This window comes from Nannospalax galili, unplaced genomic scaffold, assembly GCF_000622305.1.
Source record: "Nannospalax galili isolate Female #2095 unplaced genomic scaffold, S.galili_v1.0 scaffold641, whole genome shotgun sequence".
Lineage (NCBI taxonomy): Eukaryota > Metazoa > Chordata > Mammalia > Rodentia > Spalacidae > Nannospalax > Nannospalax galili.
Window position 1 is genome coordinate 4,337,974 of NW_008345311.1, and position 23,942 is coordinate 4,361,915.

The following is a 23,942-nucleotide window of genomic DNA, read 5'->3' on the forward strand; positions in this document are numbered from 1 at the left end:
GATAAAGAAGAGGAGCAGAGGAAAACCTGAAGCAGATAGAAGGGAAAAGAAGAGCTTGGGGTTGGACATTTCGGGATCTAGGGGTGGGGAGGAGAAAGGGAGCGCGCCTCCTTGATTTTTCCCCTCCCCACCCCTCTTTGCTTTTCTCTCCCCTTGGCTGTTATAGCATTTTCCAGAAGCAGCAGCAGAAGGGGAGAAGAAACCTTGAGTCTGGAAAAGCGATCTGGAGAGGTGTCCAGGGTTCCTTTCAGCCTCTACCTAGCTGGAGGGTGCGTGTAAGAGTCTCTCTCTCTCTCTCTCTCTCTCTCTCTCTCTCTCTCTCTCTCTCACCTTCTCGGCTATCCTGGATTTACAGGCGCGGGCTTCCTCCGGCTATCCTGGATTTCCAGGTGCTGGCTTCTTCCCTTGCTCTTATTGTTTGTGGCTCGCTGCGTGGCGGGAGTGCCTGCGTTTGAGGGGCTCAGGTTGGGTCAGAGAGCCGGGAGACTCGAGAATAGAGCAGGAACACTAGCAGAAAGAAGAGTTTCAGGTGCTGGCCAAGAGAAAAGGTGAGGAGGTCTGGCCAGTCACAGACAAGTTTGACAATAACTGCAGAGCAAAGAGGGAAGCCCAGATAGGAGTCAGTCCTTGCGCCCCTCTCAGCACCCAGACCTGGTCCTCTGTGCTCAACCACCAAGTACTCGGCAGTCTCCAGGCCTGGGACTGTCCCAGGCGGCTGCTCTTTGCGCGCCGTGGAGAAGCCAAGCGAGTCCAATTAGGTTGCCTGCCGCACCACGCGCCCTGATCCGGGGACTCCAGACAACACAAATCTGAAGAAACCACTCGGCTGGGTAAGTTGACAAGCCGCAAGCTGTGCTGTCCGATTTGGGGCTGAGAGGCAGCAAAATGTGGGTTGACTGAGCTGCTGTAGGCTGGGAAGTCGCTGGTTGGATGGATGGCTGTGGACTGGGATGGTGGGGCACAGATGGAGGCCAGCAACAGATTGTTTCAGGACACCTGGGAGAAAGATGCAATGGAAGACAGCTTTAGTGGATTTAGGACAAGATACTGTTAGCAACTGTCAAATGCATTCTTGTCCCTAGTGATGTTCTGAGCCAGAGCCGAAACAGTGTTTTACAGTGATTCCCTTGGGCACATATTAAGCAGAGAACCTGCTCCCAGGTCTCTTCAAAATGGGCCAGGGTTGGGTGTGGGAATAAAGATCATCTTTCAACAGCAGCCTTCTTCAACTGCAGATAGCCAGGAGTCTGATCCATGAGGGTTCAGGGACTAAAACCCCCATTGACCTTTCTGGTTTTGTAGCCTTCAAACTTAAGAGCTGGCCAGATCCATTTGCTTGGTTTCTTTAAAGGAGCCCAGAAATGCAAATTGGGGGCATCAGTCAAAAGCAGACACTTCCCAGCACCATATGCAGTGACTGAGGCAAACAGTCATGGTCATCGCCCAAATATGCATGTTCTGAGCCGAATTCACAGATCCTGATCTTTCTGCTTATTCTCTGAGAAAGACACTGGGAGCAAGGCTTTTTCCCATTGCCAACGATTGTTTGGGCTACAGTCATGCACCTGGTGATAGCCAAGTGTTTAGCAATGTTATCACTCCCATATGAAAAGCCTGGAGCCAGGAAACCAGCCAGGAAGACAGAATCCCTGAACTTTACCGGAGTTTATTGTATGAGTAGGAAGGAGAGACACAGACAAATCAATAATGCTCTGCTTAGTGTGTTTTCCCTGGCTTCAGATAAGGAATAATTATTACATTCACATGGCACCCAGACCCACTTGTCTATTGCTATATAGTTATCTTTGTGGTGTTTAGCTGGAATGGCATGTTTATATATCAGCATTTGCAATTGCCTATTGTTTATTTCTGAGATTTTTGGGTGTTCTGCAGATGTTCTCTGTCATTTCTCATTTCCCATAAACTCCTAAAAAGCTAAGATTTAAATGATGTCACATATTGCCTTTCACCTAGCCTTGACAATTTACTAAATGACAAGGCATGATGATAATACGTTCACATAGCATCAAGTTCGTTTTAAAGTGAGTGTTTAGTCTGGGATAAAGGAGATAATAAAGTCTGCAAGGTTGAAGGAAAAACTGAATGCCACTTGAAGTTTATGTTTTAGTTCCAGGGAAGTACTGTTTTTATAATATACCTATGCATATATATTCATAAACTATGTATTTGGGTTTCTACATTTGTGTATAGTTACAATGATTTGGTTTCTTTGTGTGGGTACATAGTTTCTTGGGGACTCCAATCAACCCCATACAGTCTGGGCCTGTGCTTCCAAAGCACAGGGGGGTGGGGGGTTGTACTTGTACTTTCAAGAACGTCTGGGATCTTACATTGAACTTTCTATTTATTAGTATGTTATTGAAGTATAATGAGTTTTCTCCTTTCAATTCAGCAAAGGAGAGAAACAGATTCTGCACAAAGTAGAACTGTTTATGTTGTATCAGGCATTTTGTTCTAATGTTTACTGCCTAGAGACAGATCAGGATGAGAATTATTTATGTACAACCTGAAAAGATGTCTATTCTGTTACTTTCCCCCTCATTATGTTACTTTTTAAAGACAATCACAAGCAACTATTTTCCTAGATAGGTTAAAATAGCAAGGACAGGATTGCAGATGGGTAGAAAAGAACCAAAAGCTCCCTGATCTAGGAAGTGTTCAAAGTATCAACAGGGATGAAGATGTGGGTGTTGGCTCTGTTCCAGAGTATATTAGTAGTATCTGTCTGCTGAAATGGTTTGATATATGATTTCTCAGGTGACAAGGAGATAGGCTGCTGAAAAGATTCACAACCAATATAGATTCAGCTTCACTGATACAGATTCATCTAGCTTTAGCTTACGCTTTAACAACAGAGATGGAGCAGGTAATAGCTGCCATCCTTTCCAGCTACAAGTGTTTTAATTCTGATCCTATTTGTTCTAGAGCTAATAACTAAAACAAGAATGGCACACAAAACCACAGTGCTTACAAAAGGCAGGACCAGGAAATTAGAGGTGTGGAAGATAGAAAGAGGAGAGAAGTGGGGGAATCAAAGATATTTTGAAACACATGGAATGGAAACCATGCAGGTGTTTGCTTTGGGTTGAAATGGAAGTAGTCCAGAAAAAATCATCTCAGATGTGAAGTACTATAAATTTGCCTGTGATTTGATTTGTAAACACTGAGTAAACTGACAGAATTCCTTAGAACTAGGGAATTGGGAAACTTGGAGCACATTTTCTGTGTTGTCATCTCATTTCACTCCTTAGCATATTAAACTCCAGTCTACCAGCCATTCAGGTACTTAATTATTAAATGAATATTTCAAATGTGCCATGCTACTTCCAGCCTGCGGGCTTGTCTTTTGCATGACTCCATCACTGAAGGAAAGGAACCAAAGCATTTCTCCCACTTTACTTCTGCAAAGATTTCTGTTTTCAGCTGAGTAGACTAAGCCATTCAGATGCATTTCGCTACCTGGTAGGGAATGAGGAACACCACCCTGACTCTTGAAGTACTCTATGCCCCAAGATGCCACCAATTTGATTCTGCCCAGTCATTTTACATGATTTTAGGGACATATATAACAAAGTTTGCAACCTAGACACAGATATGATGACCTAGTCTAGGCAGAAATGGCAGCTAATCAACCCCAGATCAGAGCCACAGTGAAATTAGCTCTCATTTCCAGGGTTAAGTCACTGATGATTTTTCTTGTCATCCTTTCTAAAACTCAGATAGCTTTGCTTCTGTTGATGGGCCCCTCAAGCCCTTTGTCCAGTGAGACTAGCAGACCTGTCCTTCCAACAAGGAATTAGTCCTTGATGACTCAGCCGTGGTCTCATAAACAAGCATGTATCATACATCATCCTCAACTAAGTGAGAACAGATAATTTTTAAAGAAGTAAAAGCTAGTGGGGCTCAGAAAAATTGCAGTTCACTGGGTCAAGGAAAAGTGCCTCAGATTTGGTTCTTCTTCCCTTATTACACAGTTGGTCCGTGGATCCTGGCAGCCAATGAAATTGTCCCATCCTTTGTCCTTACCAAAGAAAAAATAAAAATCATGATGAGAAAGAGATAGAGCCATTTCCCTCATTTTACCTACAGAGAAATTGAGTCTTAGAGAGAAGAAATAGTAGAACTAGATCACAAAACTAGTCAATGGCAGAGCCAAAGAAAGAACTCTGAACTGTATTCTTATATTTAACAAATTTAATACAGCTCTCTGGAGATCCTTCCATGAAATTGACTGGATTTTAAAACCAAATTTACAAATATCATAACCTTGTACTTCCATCCACTATTTAGAGTTATATGTTTCAGATTATGTATCATTGCCTTATCTTGTTTCTTATTTACTTGCTTGTTTTGAGATAGCCTCACTATATAGCTGAGTGTGACCTTGAACTTTCAATTCTCCTTCCTCAACTTTCTTAATACTTGGATCACAGACATGCTTCCTAATACCCAGATGTTATTACGGTATATCTGTGACTTATCTTCCCAATTATCACCTCCCTTCAAAACTCACACAGGAGTCAGAGACATGACTCAGGAAGTAAAGGCACTTGCTACCAAGCTTGCTGTGCTTGGTTCAAGCCCCATGACCCACATAGTAAAAGTATAGGACAGACACCAGAGTGTTGTCCTCTGATCTCCACAATCATGCAGTGGTACACAAGCCTTACACCCCACAAAATAAATAAATAATTATAAAATACATAGACACACACACATACAAACACACACTTGCACAATCCTATTAGGCTAGATATGAAAGCACAGCATATATGCACAGTTATCATATTCAGGCAGAGTTTGAGGCTGAAATGGCATTACTGGGTTCGAAGTCCAATCCTCTGTAAAATAAGAGAACAACAACTCTTCATGGGATAAATTGAAGATGATTTGGGTAAAATAAATTATATATATATATATTAATCTGACCAAAAAAGGAATCATTTTGTATTGGAAAAGAAATGTATTGCCTCATAGATACATTTTACAAGATGAACACAACAGCAAGAATTAATACTGACACAGTATTTAATTATTAGTCACTTTAAATGAAGAAACTCATTTAAATTCTCACAACATCCCCACAAAATATGTACACTATCATTCTTAAAGTATAGATGAAGCTATAGCTGAAGCTCAAAGGCATGAAGCAATACACCCATTTCATATAGTTTAATGATTTAGGTATCTACTATACCTACCAGTATTTTACTGGTTAAAAATATATAGTGACTCCTGCTTCATTCCAACCCATAGTAGTACCTACCTTCTCAGTTGACTCACCTGTAAAATATGACAAATTTTGTGTGTGTGTGTTTGTATCTGTGTGTCTGTGTGTCTGTGTCTGTGTCTTTGTGTATTTAAATTCCAATATAATTACTAAACAATTGATTCTGTAAAGAATTTTTTGACTGACATAGATAATCTAGGCAGCCTGATTTCAAAGACACAGAGACAGATATGACAGTCTGTGAGTGTCAGTCTTTGGATCTTAAAGGCATCCAGCTTCTGATAGAACTGAGGTTGCCCAACATGCATTGATTTTTCAAAAGGATCAGACTCTTGTGGCATCAAAATTTTTACATAATATAGATAGCTAATTTCTAAAATTTCTACAACCACTCTAAGTAAACAATGTATTATGAATTGTTCATTGTCTTTGTATTAATTTTCTGATTCTGCTTTAGCAAATAGTCATACTTTTATTAATCAAGTACTAATTACTAATTTGATTCAATGCAGATTTATTATTGTTATAGTTCAGTAAATCAGAAGTCTGCTAAGGACTCACTGGGCTAAAATCAAGTGATTGGCAGGACTGCGTTTCCCTTCTGGAAGTTCCGCAGAAAAATCAGTTCCCTTGCTTATCGAGACTTTGTTGGCACAACTCATTTCCTTAATGTTGTAGGACTTTTAGGGCTGAAATCCAGAGTGGTTTGCTGGCCATCAGGTGAAGTCTGCTTCTAGCTACCAGAGGCCATTCCCATTCCTTAGACCCATTCTTGAAAGCCACAAGGATGAATAGAACAGCTGTCACACTTTTAATCTTACTTCTCTTTATTTGCATCTCACACTGACAATTCTATTTCCCTTTTCTGTTTCTATTAAAGTTTCTGTTATAATTTTAAAAATTGATTTATAAATGGAATTTGTACAAGACTATGAGGTAAAATGTGACATTTTTATTCTCATATACATTGGGTAATGATGAACTCAGGGCAATTAGTATATGTAGCACTTTAAACTTTTATCATACTCTTAGGGTAAGTATATTCAAATTCAACTTTTCTGTTCTAAGATTTATAATGCATCACTGTTTCATGAATCCACCTTGGTCTGAGGGGCAGAGGCTTATACTCATTCCTTTCAGAAAATCCAGAATAATTTCTGTATTTTAAAGTCAGCCAATAAGCAATTTGATGCTATCTGAAAGTCTCCCTTGCCTTGTAACATATCACATTCACAGATTCTGAAGATAAGATCATTGATGTATTTAGGAGGCCATATACTGTCTATCACAATCATATGTACTGAGTGCTGTAAATATATTATGTTAAATGACTTACTTTAATACTGGCTATTTGGTAAGCAGTATTTCCATTTCAGAGATGAGGAGAAAGAATCAGAACAGTTACATAGTATGAATATTACACAACTGTTAAATAATACAGACAGGATTGGAAACAAAGGTCTCCCTTCCATTAAATCTTGTATTTTCCCCTTTGGCCTACATTTGTACTGCCTCTTTACTTTCAGAAATTTCTTTGATTGTTGTGAGTTTTTTCTGTTGTTATTTGGGATTATAATTTAATGATAGTTTTACTTTCCGTGGTTTTAGCTATCCATAACCAACTTTAGTCTGAAAAAATTCGGTAATTCTAAAAACTAAATAATTCATAAATTTTCAATTATTTGCCAAAGAAATCTAATGCTGTAGTGCTCCATTACATACAAGGACCTGAATCAACTCTCTATTCAACATATTCACACTGCATACACTGTCCATCCATTAGTGATTTAGTGGCCATCCCAGTTACCAGATAGGTGTGTTACATTATCATAGAGCTTGTGTTCTGGTGACACTTGCATATTAGTCTAACATTACCTCACATTTCCTATGACATTCCCCTAATTTCATATCATTACATAGACATTGTATCATCTCACAACATCGCAAGAAGATGAGGACAGTACAAGGCATTTTGAGAGAGACGATACATAACTAGCACTACAGTATATTATAGTTATTCTATTTTATTATTTGAGTTATTTTATTTGTTGGTGTCAATCTCTCACTTTAATTTATAAGTTTAATTTTATCATAAACATGTATGTATAAGAAAAGAGCATAATACAAATATGACTCAGTATTATCTACAATTTCTGGCATCCACTAGAGGTCTTAAAATCTATCTCCCGTGGATAAAGGAGTTTATTACAATGAGTTACTTTTCTTGTTGCTATGAACAAGTACCTAATAAGAAGCAACTTGAGGAAGTAGAGGTTTATTTGGGTTTATTAGAGGGGATACAGTCTTTTACAATGAGGAAGGCATGATGGCTCTGTGGTAGCAGGATCATGTATCAACTTATTGCATTAGGTTGTAGGCAGGAAGCAGAGTCATGAATGGTAGAAATCATCAGGCTTTCTCTTTTTCCTCTTCTTACTCAGTTTGGTCTGCCAGTCCATGGAGTGCTGCCATTCAAGTTTAATCTAAGACTTGCCTTCTCAGTTAAATCTCTCTGGAAAAAAACCCCAAGACATGCCTAACCAGTGTGTCTCATAGATAATTCTAAACTCAGTCAAGCTGACAATGAAGATATCCCAGGGGGGACTACTGTATTTTATTTTGTGGGTTTTTTTTTCTTCAACTATACTGGGAGTAGAACCCAGGGTCTTATTTATGCTAGACAAATGTTTTACCATGGACCTATATATCCAGCCTTTTTTCCTCCTTATTTAAGTTTTGAGTATGTAATTTACACCTGTGTTTCAAAAATCAAAGTATATAAGAGTATTCAATGAAAATTTCATTCCCACTCTTTTTCCCATATGTGTAACTGCCACTACCCTTATCATTTTAATTTATTTTCCTCTAGAACTTCTGAATGAATATGAAAGCGTATATGAATAGATATACAGATTTTTATGCCGTAACAATCTACAGCTCCAGTCCATTTTATCTCTTTTTTTTCTTTTTTTCACTTTTATAATGAGATTTTTAAATTTCATACATTTCCCACTCAAATCCAGATCCAGACCCCCTCCCCCATCTATGCCTCCCCCGCATTCCTCCACTGAACCCTATGTACTCTGCCATGCATACTGAGTCTTACTCATTCAGGTGTTTGTACCCAAATGTCCTTCGGTGTAAATGCACCCACTGGAGTCTAGCCAGCCCATCCAGTGGTCGTGTGTAAGTCATTCTCTCCCTCACCCAGCAGCAATCAGTCTCAAATAGTTCTCAGTCTAGTGTGGCCTGCCACCTATTTCTCACCTCCCCTTTGGGTCCTTGTTTAATTGAACTGGCATGGCTCCCATACTCGACACCACCGCTGCCACAGTCTCACATGAGGAATCCTCCAGTGGTCTGGAGGCCTCCACCTCCCTATGTTCATGAACCAGCCCTGTCTCTTACAATCTTTTCACCTCCTCTTCCACAATAGTCTCTGAGCCATGAGTGGGTAAGGTTCCATATAGGAGTCCCATCCTAAACTCTACAGTCTCTAATTCTCCAGAGCTTGGCCAGTTGTGACCTTCTATGTGCATCACACTCTGATGTACATGGAAGCCTCACTGATGAGAGTTGAGGGGTGCATTAGCCTTCTCTCTATCCCTTACTCTGCTATATTCCACGAGTGTTGGTTGTAGAGATTCAATTACAAATGTGTCACCTAATACTGGGCATCTCCCAGGCATATGTTTTCTGTGCCTGACCAAATGTGCAGCTCTGCATTAGCCTCCATTTGTTGCAAAAAGAAGCTTCTTTGATGAGTGCAGTACGGTATGCTTGTCACTCTAAGGGAGGTCTCTTCTACCTGGCACTGCATTCCTTGCCAAGCAGCTCCCAGGTACACATATGCATTAATTTTCAGAGACTATGTGCATTTCTCATAGAGTTTCTAAGACATCACTTTTCCCTCTAGGTTTACCCCCCAACATTCACTCACCTCCACTCTTTTTTCTCCCATATGGTTTTCCTCCTCCTTCCCTCATTAGTCATGTTACCTGCATTATCCCCACCCTCCCCCCAATACCTCCCAACCCCCACTGCTTCTTCTCCTGACTTCCCTTCCTCTTCCACCCTGTGGTCCATTGCATGTCCCTCCCTCCTCTTCTCCCTGTCTGTTACTCCCACTTTTTCCACCTCCCTCAGGTAACATCTGTTCCCTACTACCCCCTTTCAGGTTGTTTCTTACCCTTTACCTCGATGTATCCTTTCCCTTTACCTGGCTCCTGGTGTTCCATCAGAATTCATATACTCATATATGAGGGATTGGTGCTACAATCCACAAATGAGGGAGAACATACGTCGCTTGCTTTTCTGCATTTGTGTTACTTCAGTTAGTATAACACTCCCTAGCTCCATGCAGTTTCCTGTAAATTTCATAATTTCATCTTTTCTTACTGCTGAGTAGAACTCCATTGTGTAGATGTACCACATTTTCATTTTATCTGTATATTGTATCGTTACAGTGCAGCTTTGAAGAACTAAGATCCATGTAAAGAGACAAATAATTGGGTTAATCAGTTACTCAAGCAGCGAGTGATTTCACCAAGTTTCTAAAATTCTGAACAGGCCTTTTGTATTTATGATAATCACCTGAATAGTCTTAATATTAAATAATCCTAATGATTCAATAGTGTTGTGTCCCATTAATTTGATTTGATAATTAGAGTCCTATAATTTCAGAAAGCAGAAATTGGGGTGGGGGAGGAAGAAAAGGTGAAGAGAAAAGAATGAAGAAAAGAGGAATGATGAAGATGAGAATAGGAGAAGGAGGAAAGAAGGTGAGAAGAAGAGAAGATAAGAAGAAGGTCCACAGTAAATGGTAAAGGAGGACCTCTGAAAAATTCATTACATCTGGTTGTGATATTATATATGGTAATGAGGTGATTGTGTTTACTGCAACTAATCCAAATACTTTATTTGTAAATAACCTTTGAAAAATGGAAAAGCTTTCTATCTAGCTTGCACAAGAACAGAAAAATTGCACATCATTGTAAAACACTGAAACAGTCTACCATACAGCTGGGTAGAATCTTATATAACAGCAGGTACCAAAAGTAAAGTTAACAAGTTTGGTTTTGACATTAATTATTTTTATCATCCATACTATGGATATTAATCTTTAGCTGTAACTTAAGAACCTCTGCATTATAGCATGTCAGTAGACTGAATTATACACTTGTTTTACAAGTACAAAAGAATATCACATTATCCCTTTTTGTTTGTTTCTATCCTTTAAGTCGGTGTTTTTCAAGCTAATAACAATAATTTGTTGACGTACTATCAAATCCATTTAATAGTCCATAACAGTATTTTAAAGGAAATAGAACAAAAGATAAAAATGTAAACACAATGTGATAAGAATAAGTGTTTCATGAAAGCTTCTTTTCTCTAGAAAAACTTGTGTGTACACACATTCACATATTTGTGTGTATATTGGTCCCAATATAAAACATTTTTACTGTGAGTTTCTGACAAAAAGCTTGGTCAATGTTCTTTAGAATACTTGAAACCACTATTTGGATGTTATAAATATTCCAAATCCTTATAAATAAATGAGTTTCTTCCCTTGTCTTAAAAACTTGACCTTTCTGAACATATTCTTCTAAGTAGAAGAGCATTCCATGCTATCCCTCGACATTATATTGCCTATTCTCTCTTGAGTAGAAATGCAGAGAAACCAGCAAATATCCAAAAGAAAGCTAAGAAATCTAATATAAATGGACATTCTTTCTTTCTGTGATGTATGAACGTAGGAAGATTTGTTGAAGTTCAAAATTTGGACCTTTACTTCCCAGTTGTCACTTCCATTGACATCTCATGGATACAGTTCTCAGGGGATCCTAGCTAGTGCTGTACATGGCCTGAAATTCTGAAGCTTACATAAAATATTTAAACTCAATAACTTTATTCTTTTGACTATGCTGACAACTTCAGTGGTCATCTCTAAAATCTTATCCCAAATTATAAACTTTAATCTAACGTTAAACACCAAGCTAGGGAAAAAAATTGACAAGAAGTAAATAAAAATTATATAATAGGATAAAACTAGAAAAAGATTGAAGTGGTAATGGGTAAATGATATTACCCTGAGATCCTAATGTTTCAAAAGAGAATATTTTTCACTTTAATTGTGGTGTAATTATGCCAGGAAAAAAGAAAATGAAAAGGATGGTAGAAAAAAGATAGATGGTGATATTAAAGAGTTATTTAAAATTTAATCCTCTGAGTGGTTATTGATACCCTGATTATCAATCAAATAACAAATATTCACTTAGTGTAGACTTGCACCTACAAATATTCTCTGTAAAAGGCAAACATAGATGCTCATCCTTTTTCTGCTATGAGTCTATCATGTGGTCAGAAGTGACTCAGATGATGGGTACAAACATAAAATGAAATCCTGGTATGGCTAGGTTTATTTTAGTTCATAGTTTGAGTAGAAAGTCCATCATAGCAGGAAAGACATGGTATCAGGAGCCTGCAGCAGTTGGTTACATTGTGTCTGTAGTCAGGAAACAGAACATGATGAATGTTCACAATCAGCTACCTTTCTCATTTTTATGCAGTCTGGACCCAAGCCATGGGCTTAGTTCTTCTATTTCAGATAGCTTAATCTAGATAATCCCTCATAGGCATGCCTAGTGAGAGGCTTATCTCCTATGTGATTCTAGATTCTGTTGACAATCAATGTTAATAATCGTAAGTCCACCTTTTGTCAACTTAACATCCAAACATATATATTACGATTAAGCTATAACATTCTAACTCTTGTCCCCATAGGTATATGACCAACTCATAATGCAAAATACATTCAATTCAATTCCAAATATCCCCATCATCTTTAATAGTTCCAACACTATTCCAAAGTCCAAAGTCTCTTTTGGGACTCAAATTCATTTCTTAACTGTAAGCTACTATAAAACGAAAAAGTCATATAGTTCTAGTCTACAATAGGACAGAGTAAACATTAACATTCCAAAATGGTATAATGGGGGCATAGAAAGGAAATATCAAACCAAAGGAAGACTGCAACCCAAGAGGGCAGAACACCAGATTTTGCAACTGCATGTTCATTATCTGAGGTTTGTGATAGAATTACCGGGGCTCCAAAGCCTTGGAGGAGTCCCATCCCTCCATATCTACCAGCTTCAGCACACATGACCTCTCTCTTGAGCATATTCCACTCCATGCATACAGCATTCTTTTTTATTTTTAAATTGTTATATATTAAAAAATTATTGAATTTTTGTATATTTCATACAGAATGTCTTTTTTTATTTTTTGAGGGTTTCTGATAATGCTACATTCTGAAAATACAAAGAGTACAAAATGAATTTTTTTTCAGCATATTTCAAAGGATGGTGCCAGTCTATCATTGAATGCAAAGCACAGTCACATACTGTTACTGTAGGTCATTTTGTCTCTTCATTAAAGTAAGACACCATATGCCCATAGTTTTGGCCCGTAACGAAATGGGGGAGGGGTGGCAAGAGAGTCCTTTAGAGGGTTCTTAGTCTCATTCATAAGAGAATTGAAGAATGGACCTGAACATCAGAAAGCAGACAGGCTTACAGAGACCTACATGACTTAGGCTAATCAGAAGTTCTGCGAATTTCTGCATTAAAGGCGAGATTTCAGGCAGGAAAATTTTCTTACTTCATTAAGCACCAGGTATCCATCTATTTAGCATAACTTAAGGTGAACCTGCTTTCTTTCTTTACCAGATGTCCCATGGTTCTGGTATCCCCAACATCTTGTTATTTCTGCTGGAACTTGGGCTTCACATTCACAGCTAAACAAAATGGCCTCTCAGGGCCTCTTTCAGGGTCTCTGATCCTGTTACATATTTTCTGGTCTCAGTATCTCTCTAAACTCATGGAACTGGAATCTATAATCCCCTCAATATTGCATATTTCATGCCTATAGAACCAGTATCTGATAAAACAGACTTTAAACTAAAAGTAATCAGAAGAGATAAAGAGGGCCACTTCATGCTGATCAAAGGAACAATTGAGAAAGAAGATATTACAATCATGAACATATATTTACCTTCATTTTTTAATGAACTTCATTCTTTATATCATTCACTATAGATATGAAAAGAACACTCTTAGCCCTGTCTCAGCCTAAATTCTGAGCTGTCTTGAAATTTTCTCCAGCAAAAATTTAGTTCATGAGCCTGGAGAAACGGCTCAGTGGTTAAGAGCACTGGCTGCTCTTGAAGAGGACCCAGCTTTGGTTCCCAGCACCCACATTGTGGCTAACAACCATCCATAACTTCAGTTCCAGTGTATCTGATGCCCTCTTCTGACCTCCACAGGCAATTCACAACATGGACACACTTATGTACATGTAGCCAATACACTCATACACATAAAATGAATAAAATAATTTTAAAAAGAAAAAATTTAGTTCAGTACATTGTAATTCAGCCTCATCAATGCCTTCTAGCCCAATTGCTGATAGAGTCTTTGTTGCCCTGTGAAACCTCCTGAGCCATGCCTCCACTGTCAGCATTTCTCTCACCATTCTGGTCTTCCAATCTCCTGCCAGAATGACCCATTATGCTGTGCTTAAATAGCAGGGACTTTTCTAGCTCCAAGTTCTAAACATATTTATTTTCCTCCTTCAAACCAGTCCCAGAGGCCTAAGAACCATATAATCAGCTTTATCATTGAAATACCAGGTAACAAAAATGACTCAAAGAATATGAGGGTATAATGAAATGGGAAGATAATGAGTTGAGGTTTCAATATAGTATTGTTTGAAGTCAGTGAGACATTGTAGTTAAAATGACCACAGAAACTTTTGAGATGTGACATTGGCACTCAAGGTAAAGGTTAAGAATTGAGAATAAATTTGGGAAGTCATAGACATCAGTATACAAAATGTTATCTCTGAAAAGTAGACTAAAGAAAAAGGTCAGAAGAGTGAGAAATGCAAATAAAATTTAACTTCAGTTTCCTATGTTTACTGGAGGGAGAGAAACCAGAGAAAGCATAGTTGAAAGTAAAACAAAAAGGTACAAGCTACTGTAGAGAATTCACATAGAAGAACATGCTGTGTGCTGTATAATGCAACTTACAAATTTCTGAAAATGTAGTATGAAGTATGAAATATGTAATAATCACATTCAATTTTTAAAACATAAGTTCTCAGTTTTAAAATATACCTTATTTTATTGACTAGAGAAATCAAGAAGACTGCATGGGTGTTTTAGAATTTGTATGTCAGATGGCATTTGGAGATGTATTAGGAGTACTTTTCAGATAAGAGGAATTGTGTAACCAAATGTGAGAAGTCATAAACAGGTACATCAAACTTCAGGAAGAGAAAGGAAACTAATGTGGCAAGAAGAAAAGAAAATAAGAAAGAAGAAGAGATAATTATTCAAGTTAAGCACAAAGCTAATCTGAAGTACCAACTGAATATTATAAACGTTCACTCTCATCTTGGCTTTAAAGCTGAATGCTTCACATAAATTTTTTTCTCCCTTGAAACTGGGCTCGCAGGTTACTCAGATAAGTGACAGAGTGAAAAAGAATGATGAATGGTGCTTAAAGACAAAGAACAAGTTAGGGAGAGAAGACTTGATGGTGAGAGAGGAATGAAAAAGTTGAATTTGGGTCATGTTTAGATGCTGTTGATACTTGCAGATACAATTATTAAATAAACAAGTTGTTCAACCTAAAACTCAAAGTAGACATCTGAGTTAGGTTTATAAATTAAGGTGTTATCATCGCATAATAATAGTATATTAAGGGGGGCTGGAGAGATGGCTCAGCGGTTAAGAACACTGGTTGTTCTTACAGAAGACCCAGGTTCAAATCACAGCACCCACATGGCAGCTAACAACTGTCCATAACTCCAGTTCCAGGTGATCTGACAGACTCTTCTGTCTCCCATGGGCATTGCATGACATGAGTGCACTTACCTATACGCAGGCAATACACACATACACATAAAATAAAAATAAACTTCCAAATTTTCAAAAAAGTATTTAACCTTCACAACAATACTCTGAGTAAATGCTACTTTTAGCCTAATTTAACAAAAGAACTGAAACTTAGACTCAGAGAGGTTATTACTCAGTGTCACATAAATAAAATAAAGTTTCAAACCCAGTTAAATACAATTTCAAAGCCAGTGTTCCTGATTACTACATTAACAGTGGGTGTTAGTCATGCAAGTAGAATCACACTAGGAAAACAGAATACTTTTTTATAAACTAAAAGAAGTAGGTCAAATAATGATCCTTGGATATAACATTTGAGGGACAGGTGGGGAAAAAGGAGCACTCAGAAAAGACTGGGTAATCATACAAGTGGAAGGAAAGCTAGGTGTGAATGGTAGGAATGCAATCATGAAAAGAAAGAATGCCCATACAAAGAGGATATATCATCATCATTAAGCATTTTAGCCATAGAATTTGACTACTTGGGGGCTCGGAGTAATATTAATACAGTAGTTAAAGAACAGGTAAATAAATCACTACCAATGAGCAAAATTGAATCCACAGCCTATTTTTATACAGCTTGCAAGTTCAAAATGTTCTTTATATATTCAAATGCCAAAAAAATCAAAAGAATGTATTTCATTATGTGATATGTGAAACTTAAATTTCAGTGTCCCTAAATAAAGTTTTATTGGGGCAGAATTCTCAATTATTTGTGTATTGGCTATAGCAGCTTTTCTATTACAGTGGCAGAGATGGGCAACAGATACCATATAGGATGCAAAGTCTAAAAATTCCCTTACATAGTCTCTTATAATACACATTTCCTAGCCCTGGCTTAGTATATGGATACTAAGATAAGATTTCCTCAGCTGAAGTCCAAATTCTACCATGCACAAATGTGTATGACTTTAAATAAATCATTCAAAAGCTTTAGTGACCACCACCTATATCATGGAGATTAAAATGTTACTGAACTCAAACCACTGTGCTTACTAAATAAGTGCCTAACATAGTGCATAGTAAGATTTAATGCATGCTAACCGCCATTAATATTCTGGTGTGGTAAAAATGAGTGATATGAATAGCTAGCTAAATTGCAGTAAATAGTAAAACAGACTTGAAGATGAGTACTACACAAATGGAACTATCCTGATGATTTTCACTGTGGAGTTGAGGAGGGGAGAAGCAGCAGCTCCAAGGAAAGTTTTATTTTCAATGGAGAGACTCAAAAACATTCAAGGTCTGAGAATGGGAGAAATGGGTAAAGACTGAGCATCTGGGAAGAAAGGAAATGGAACAACAGCCTGAAGGAGTAGGAGGAGGAAGATAACGAGCAGGGGTGGAGAAATTAGCCTTAGAAAAGAGTAGGAACAATTCTTCCTTAAAGAATAAAAGAAAGATACATATAAAGTTTTACATATAAAGGTACATATTTGGTGAGCTGGAAGAAGTTTAGAGTTTGCATTCAGACAGTACTTCACATCCCCAAAGCCCTTTCCCATCTAGGTTTTTTTTTTTTGTCCTTTTGAGACAGGGTCTCCCTGTAGCCCCAGCTGTCCTGGAACTCACTATGTAGACCAGGCTGGCCTTGAACTCGCAGAGATCCGCCTGTCTCTGCCTCCCAAGTGCTGGGATTAAAGGAGTGCACCACCACGCCCGGCTCCCATCTAGTATTTTAAGTATAGTAGCACGATATCATGATCACCACCTCTAGGAATCAGGAGTTTTATTTATTTATTTATTTGTCTTTTTTGAGACAGAGTTTCTTAGAGTATGACATTAAGGAAGATAGTCAACCAATCTAAGATTCAGCTCCTTTCATTTGTAAAATGAAGATCATAGTAATACTGTCCTTGTTGAGTTGTTGAGAAGATAAAGTAACAATGCTTAGCATCTAGCATGATTCATGATAAATATCCATTTACTGTCATCATCATCTGCATTTGATATACAAAGACTTTGAAGCATGACTTCCATCAAATTAGGCTTGAAGCCTGACTCTGATACTAACTCTCTGCTTGTGAAAGTAAGGCTGTGGACAAGTCATATAACCAACTGCTTTGAACCTCTCCAGTAGTTGAAAGCTAATTTACTAATGAAAAACTATACTAAACAGCACTATTCAGTGTTTGCGTCCATTTTCCTTTTTCTGGGTGGTGATATTACATCTGTTTTATTGGCATATGCTTCTTTTTTCTCAACATGTATTTTATTTTCTGATTTGTGCACTCCTTTAATGTTTATCAGTCACAAAGACAACCACTGACATCACAAAACAGAACCCACAGCCTTGTCTTGTCTCCAGAACAAATGAATATGAAATTAGAATGTACCAACCATTTTCATACTTGAAATGTTTTCTTCTCCTTTTCACTTGACATTGGTGTCTGAATCTTCATCGTTCTGGCTTTGTTCATTTAAGTCTCAGCGCTTACTAAAAAGGCGAACTCCCTTGGACATGTGAATGATGCCCACTAGCAAGGATCCAGTCATCAGCATAGCAGTTTGAATAAGATTTGAATAAGGGGGAGAAGGGGGTGTTTCAAGTGTAGGACATTTTTCAAGCCTGTGAGCTGGAAGACACCAAAGACGGCACGGAAGACATTGCTAACAGTTAAAAACACATAAAAGGAAGGCTGTTGAAGCAGCCTCTACCCTTTCTAGGGATGGAAGACAAGAAGGGCAGATGAACCATCCCTAGAATTTTGAAAGGAACCTGGGTTATGAATAAAAATATCAGAGTCCAATATTATGAACAGATTTTTTTAAAACTTTCTATTCCTTGCTTTCTTCACCCATAAAATGAGGTAGCGATGCTATCTTCCTCATGGAATTGTTTTAAGAGAAAAACCTGTATGAACAGATTTATAAATCCATGTTCCTATTTAAAGGCTCATTAAAGACACTCTTAACTGATGCAGTGACCTTCACTCTTAAATGACCAGGTGAGATGCACCTGGCGTTCCTCATGGCCCCTTGACTGCTAAATGGGGCAGTTCCTGCACCTGCCATACTTTGTCTCTGAGCCCATCTCCCTCTCTATCTCTGGGAAAGTGGAAAAGCTTACTAACTCTGTGTACAGTGAGCAGCCACTTACAAGAGCTATGGTCTGAGAGGAACAGAATTGGACAGTGGAAAAGTTATTTCTAAGACTGACTACCTGCTACTGATCAGCCATATCCTCTCAATATAAGTGAAGTTCCTAGTTCCAAGGTGATGAGTCAGAGGAAAGTAGTTAATATGACTTCTCAGAAACATAGACCTGGAATCATTACAGCAATGATATAATTGACTTGTCAAACATGAGATGGCAGACACACACTCCAGCAAGGTGGAAAATCAGTTGTCTCAGGAAACAAATAAAACAACAAATAAGTAATTACTGAGGGTTTTTTCTCTTCTCTTTCTTCCCTTTCCCTGACCCTTCTTTGATCAGAGTCTCCACAGGGGTGTTAGTAAGAATCAGAGAAATGGTAAGTGAAAGATTGACTGGAAGCAAGGACATTGGTTGGCTATAGGTTGCCAGAGGTCCTGTAAATTGTTTACCTGCACATCTCAGGAGTCCCCACAGTCATATACGATGAAAAAAAATGAAAGGGACAAACTAAGATTAACCCTTGTGAGGGACAGAAGAGTGGTGGGAATGTTGATATGATGGACAGATACTTCAGACTTGCCCTATGACTTGGGTCTAGCCACGCAGAGGTGGATAACTTTAAGCAATGCTGAAGCCCTAGGTATGTGAAGAAAGTATGTAGAGTTAGTTCTAGGATACTAAGTGTTTTATACCTATTAATTCATATGATCATCATAGTGCTCTGATGCAAAGACCATAATAATTCCATTTTACAACTGAGAAAAATAAATTACAAGGCCATTAGGTAAATTACCAAAAACAACATAGCTAGTAAGTTCTGAAACCATGATTCAAACCCAAACTATCCCAATTCTACAGAAAAGACCCTGATCCTTACCTCTATACTATACTGCCTGGGAACCTGAGGTCAAAATAAACCTACCGAGTTCCATTGCCTGGTGGTATTTGTGGGTATCCTACACTATTCTAAGCATTGACAGTAGAATTCATGAGGGCCTGGGTAAGATCTTGAAAGTTCACTATCATATTCCAAGAAATAATTTCAAGGGCAGAATTATTAAATGACTTCATTAATAAAATATAGATTTGATGAGTATTCAGTGAAAATCAGCTAAGGGCTAAATACGTGATGCATATGTGATAAAATATAGTTGCATAAGATCCAACTCCAAATTCCAAGCTTGTTTTATTTGTGAGAAACAAATAATTGAAATGTCTTGAGACTGGGGTTATTTTCAGAATATGTTTGGAACTATAGATGACTCTAGGACCATGGGGACATAACTTTGAACTGAAAAAGTCTACGTGCAAAAGACAAGAAAAGCTGTAGAGAAGATATATAAAACTTGACCTGGGACTTGAAGGAGGAATAAGTAGTCACAGAAAATAGACCTCAAGCAGAGGTATCCCTGGCCAGGAGAAAGGCATAAAGTGAGACTTGTGCTGGAGACAGGTATCATAGGCTGGCTGAAATGCATGCAGAAGAAACTGGAAGGGTTAGGCTACAGCTTGCTAACAATTGAAACTTCATCTTATAGACAGAATAGGACATCTGACAGCTTTTAGGTAGCATAAATATATGATAAAAATTATTATCAAACCTTCATCCCAAGGCTCAGGGTTCATTGAGGAATAAATTTTAAGGCAGAAAAATTTTAAGAGCTGGAGGTAGTAGATGACTCTAAGTTATGAAACATGTGAGGTAGTTTACCATGGGAGTCATGGTGAGGTTTGTATTAATAGACTATATTGAGTTTAAAGTATGTCATGTGAGGACCAAAAATTCATTCCAAATCAAACAGGTGATGATGCTGATATTTTTCTATCAGGACTTCCCTGTGTTGTATTCATAGCTTCACTGCAGCCTTGGTTCTGGATGTGCACTGGATGTGCATGTGCGCTTTGCACTGTGGATGAGATCACAACATGCAGTGCTAACAAACTCTGCCTGAATAAAACACCTAGGCCCAGATTCAAGAGTACTGTGTGCTATGAGGTGTGATATTTTTGCTGTACAGTCAAACTTTTCTGGTCTTACTGAAAGATATTTGATTAATTATGGAAAATACTTTTAACATTTTCCTACCATCAGTCCTCTGCATATAAGCATCAAATTTATATATATTTTCACCGGATTGTTAGAATGTCTGATTTTCAAAACTGCTTACTTGAGTTTCATTTAAAAATCATTAAATGAGTGCTGGACAAATAGCTTAATTGATGAAGTACTTTTCTTACAAGCATAAAGACCTGAGTTCAATCCTTAGACCAAGGTTTCAAAAAGCCCAGTCCTGTGCACTTGTAATTTCAATGCTGGGGAGGCAGAGATAAGAAGATTCCTAGCACTGGCTAGCCAGCCTGACCTACTTAGTAGGTTCTAGACTAATGGGAGACTCTGTTTCAAAAAAACAGGTAGACAGTGCCTGAAAATTGATGCCCAGAAGGTTAACTCTTCTGACCTTCATATGCATGCATATGCACATGCACCCACATGTACTCTCACATATATAGGCACACATACAATCAATAAATGAATTTTGGTTGAGATTAGGGTAGAATTTCTAATAATTTATGAAATTGTTCTAAACACAGTTCAGCCATTTTGTGCTATGTATTTATACAAAATGGCATTCTTAGTATTGACAGTTATAAAATCAAAATATTAACTCTGAAAAACGTTGAAGATGCTCCACATCCTACAGTATCAAATATTCAGCTAAGATTTAATTTTTAATATGAAAACAAACAAGTACCTCCATCTCATTAATATGCAAATTTTCTTTCATCTTTAATAATTTGTAAAATTTTATGTATAACAAAAGTTGTTTTAAAGTAAATTTCTTTAAGATTTCTAAGCAGTGAATGACTGAATTGTAGACCTATCTTTATATACCTATATATTCAGGGTCATGTAAAAATGTTTCAGGTGAAAAGAAGTCAAGAGTTTTAAGGTTTACAAACCCATGTTTAAAGGTATTATCGAACAACATCACAACAGAAAAGAAAAACTTTTCTAATGATGGTGCCACAATTCTTCGGGCTCATGCACTCCAAGTTTGAATGATCTTCCCATCTTCCTCTCCGTTCATCTCTCTTCTATACTTTTATTGTCTATTCTACTACATTCTCCACTTCTACTACCCTTGCAACAGTCCTCAGCTGTAAACTGAAACTCTGAGCTATGTAACTACTTTTTGTTTCTCCCTGTCATCAGATTCATCCTCTCTTGATATTACCCTTTACTGAAAACCTTCAAATGTGTCCTCACAACCTACACAATAAAGTTCAAATTCCTTTGCCATGGACTGCAAGCCTTCTATTATCTAACAAATCACATTTCATTTTCTATCAGATCTCTGTGTTAGTCAGGATTTTGCCAATATAAGAAAATATCTGAGATAATTAAATTGTAAATAGAGATGGTTTATTATGGTTCATAAATCTGAAAGTTCTAGTCCAAGAGCAGGAGTGACTATTGTTTTGTGACTCTAGCAGAACTTCACATCTAAAAAAAAGAGCATGCAGCCTAGCAAATCACTATTGTCACAAGCCAGAGTTCAGAAACGATATACTGAGATCCCACAACCTTGTGTGAAGACAGTGTCTCAGGAACCTAAGAACTCTCTGCTTCGGAAAGGTCCATAGCATCTGCCAACAGTGCCACCCTGAGGAATAGGCCTTTACTACATGGACTTTAGGGGGACACTACCTATATTCAAGTCATGCCACTCTTTTCATAAAATTTTGGCTCTAGAAATACTAATATTTACAATGTACCCCAGCATGATCTTTGCCTTACCCCCATTTTCTTGTATAATATATGGTATCAAGACTATCAGGGGGTATTTGGTGGTTTGATTCTCTCTCTCTCTCTCTCTCTCTCTCTCTCTCTCTCTCTCTCACACACACACACACACACATTCTCTCTCTCTCTCTTTCTCTGTATATGGTGGGGGATCTGTGTGTCTGTGACTTTTCTTGTAATTGTTGAGACAGGGTAAAACTATGTAACTCTAGCTGATCAGCTCCCTATGAAACCCAGGCTCGTCTCAAATTTGTAATCCTCCTGCCCCAACATCCCAAGTGCTGTAATCAAAGGCATGCACCATTATCAAGCAAGAATATTATTTTTGCTCTAAAATACCTCCGTAAATATTATCTGTCCTTTACGATCTAGCTCCCACTCTACTTAACACATCTATAGAGCTTGTCAGTTATATTTGACATTGTAGTCTTTGCTAACTTTCATATTCTTTGATGATTGCTCCCTCCTCTGTGTCCATTAGACAGTATTTGAAATTTTCAATTGGCTCCTTTTAATGATTTCCTTATAATAGTATTAGCCACCGCGTTGTGTCTAAATACTTTTTCTTCCCAGGTAGACTTTAAGGTTCTCAAGAGGCTGCATCTATTTATTTTCACCCCTCATTCCACACCCTGAAAATAACATATTGCCTTGAATATAGTAGGATACCAATAAATGTTTCCCATTATTTTTATAATAGCATATTTTTAATAAAAAATTCTATGTCCTTGGGAAAGTGTTACTGTATGGCAGTTTCTAAAGCATCTACATGAAATTGGGCAAAAGCAAAAGAAGTTGGCTCTCTTAACACGATTGAATTCCAGGTCTAGAAGGAAAGCATATTGGTAATTAAACAGAGTAGCCTGGAGCAATAGTGAACTCTTAAAATGTATAAGAAAAAGAAAATGATGACAATAACACATAAAGGAAAATAAATCATTATATCATTGGAATAATCTTTTGCTGGTTTTAGAGAGAACTAATTCAAAACTCGAAGACTTCCAGTTTACAGTTTCACTTTATGATTCCTTTCAGGTTGTAGATTAGTGTAAAGAGAAGGCAAAGATGGCTAGTACCAAAAGAACACATTTCTAGAATTTTTTCTTTATTCTCTTTTAGTCCGTTTCCAGATATATCCTATAATCGACACTCATAGTAGTGTGTGTGTGTGTGTGTGTGTGTGTGTGTGCTTACACATGCATATTACACGTGAGCTTATAAAACCAAGGTGATTAGCTGCCTTAGTAGATGTTTCCCTTCCTTGCTTGCTATAATTTGAATCTGAAATGTCTCATCCTGGAGCACACATTTTGGAGCTTATTCTCCAGCTAAATGACACTCTGTGGGGCTATGGGATGTTAAAAAGATGGAGCCTGGCCCATAGTTCTTGCTGTTCCCTAATCACTCATCCATTGTAATGTAAGGAATCTCCACCACATGTTCTTTGCCACTATAATAGATTGCAATCAGAAATCAAAATAAATCCTTCCTCCCTTAAGTTTCTTCTGTGAGGTATTTGCTCACATCAAAATGAAAGCAACTAATACACACACAGCATCCTTGAAAAATTCTAAAATGTATATGGTCATTGTAAAAACCCCAAACCAGTTGTCAGAAACTCTCAAAGAGCTTTCTTCCTATAGTGCTCTGATTTCAACAAGCTCTTGCTTTGTTTCATTCTATTGCAAGGATCACCCTCATCTCAATTCTAAAGATTAATACAGTCTTCAAGTCTCCCCTCAACACATTTCTTCAGATATAACTGCAGCAAATCTGTTCTTATACCCAAGTATCACCCCTATGTAAAGACCCTAGAGATCGTGTATCA

The 23,942-nt window shown here is 37.7% G+C and overlaps 1 protein-coding gene across 1 annotated transcript in view; it reads left to right on the forward strand.

Annotated features, from left to right (window-relative positions):
- Window positions 1-428: 428 nt before the first annotated feature.
- The window catches only part of Trpc5 (transient receptor potential cation channel subfamily C member 5), a 284,600-nt gene continuing 261,086 nt past the window's right edge, over window positions 429-23,942 (forward strand). The window contains exon 1 of the mRNA XM_008841576.2: window positions 429-830. The gene's annotated coding sequence lies outside the window, so the exon portion shown is untranslated. The remainder of the gene's footprint in view (window positions 831-23,942) is intronic.